Consider the following 2,009-nt stretch of genomic DNA (forward strand, 5'->3'; position numbering starts at 1 on the left):
AACATCTGTAACATATTATATATTATATCATATCACATATCATATTATATTGTATCATGTACTATGAAGTGATTGCAAAGTAACTGTATGAAAGCAAAACCAGTTATTAAGCAGAGATTGATGTCACTCCCTGTGTCAGTTTGAAAAGACACGTGTCTTCTAAGGAAGGCGGGAGCCTCTACTAAAATGTAAAATGTAAACCCCCTCCCTCTGAATTGTTATAAATTTGAAATTAAGGGGCTCTCAGACAAAAATATGGGAGCAGGAATAACAGTTCTTTATTAGGGAAACAAATAAAAAGATAAAATAATGCAGTAAAGCAAGACAACACTGACAGAGTCAGAACACAACCTGACACCCTGTTGGTCAGGGTGTTGGTAGCAGTCCAATTGGAATGGTGGCTGCAGTCCTCCTGGAGTGTCAGGTGCAGTTCTGTTGGAGCAGGGATCCTGTAGAAAGGTGTAGTCTTCCTCTGAAGATCCAGTGGAAGAGGCAGCTGCTGTTCCTCTGGGAAATCCAGTGGAGAAAGCCATGCTAGTGTTCCAGAAACTTAAGATTATATCTGGTAGGAATCTGGTTCTCCCCTCTGGGCGGAGCATCTCCCAATGGGATGCTGTAGTTCTTATCAGTCATGCAGTGACATTCAATAGCCTGTTATCAGCAGATGTCTGCCCTGAGGAAGGAGTGGGTGTGGAAGAGATAAGGAAAACTTCCCACTTAACAGAAGACAACTGCCATACAGATGGCAAAGAGAATACAATCTGCTTGGCAATCCAGGACTGTCTCCATTGTGAAACTCAGGGGCCCCAAGGAGCCAAGGGTCCATGGTGACCTTGTGGATCCTGTAGTGTCACAGAGGAGCCATTGTGACACAGTGAGGGCAGATGGAGTCGAGGGGTCATGGTTACAGATCAGGGCTTTGTGGGAGCACAAAGGACACTCCAGGGCCTCATGAAACCAAGGAGACCATTGGGACACTGTGGGGTCTCACAAAACCAAGGGAACATGAAACAGGTCTGGCTGGCTGGGCCTCCTGGGGACCACCTGACAGGTCCAGCTGACCTTGGCATGTCGAGGGCTGCTTCTCATCTGCCCTTGAAGCACTGGGGCTCTGGGCTTTCCTTCCTATGGGAGAGAACTGTCCTTGTCCTCCAAGGGCCCATGTCAAAATTGGGATTCCTCCTCCAAATTTCCTTATATGCAAAGGTTGTTTCCAGATGAAATCTGCCAGGAGTGACAGCTCTGGCTGCCTTGGCCATCCAGGAACCACCTGTCATCTGCCTTTGAAACACTGGAACCATGTGCTTTTCTTTCTTATGGGAAAAAACCATCCATCTGGACTAGGACCCATGGCCAAAATTGGGCATCTGTCTCCAGCATTCCCTGTATCCAAGGATAACTCCGAGACAAAAGCTGCCAGGAGTGACAAGTCTGGCTGGCCTTGGCTTCCTGAGGGCTGGCACTCATCTGCCTCTGAAACACTGGGGCTCTGTGCTTTCCTTCCTAATGAAAAGAACTCTTCTTGCTGTCCAGGTGCCCACGGCCAAAATTGACATTCCACCTCCAAAATGCCCTGTGACCAAGAATAGCCCCTAGACAAAAGGTGCCAGCAGAGAGAGGTTTGGCTGGCTTGTCTTAACGGTGGCCAACTCTCATCATCTTCCAGAACACCTGGACTTTGCACTTTTCTTTCCAATACAAAAAAAACCCATCCATCTTGACCAGGTGCCCATGGTCAAATCTGGGATTCCATCTCAAGAACACAATACATCCAAGGATTTCCCCCCAATGAAAGATGCCAGGACAGACAGGTCAGGCTGCCCTTGGCCTCTTGGGGGCTGCATCTCATCTGCTTTCCAAACACTGAGTGTCGGTGCTTTCTTCCAATGGAAAAGAACCATCCTTCTTCTCAAGATGCCCGTGGACAAAACTGAGATTCTTCCTACCAAATTCCATATATCCAAGGATTCCTCCATGATGAAAGCTGCCAGGACAAACAGGTCTGGCTG

The sequence above is a fragment of the Passer montanus genome, unplaced genomic scaffold, assembly GCF_014805655.1.
Source record: "Passer montanus isolate IOZ18808 unplaced genomic scaffold, ASM1480565v1 scaffold442, whole genome shotgun sequence".
Lineage (NCBI taxonomy): Eukaryota > Metazoa > Chordata > Aves > Passeriformes > Passeridae > Passer > Passer montanus.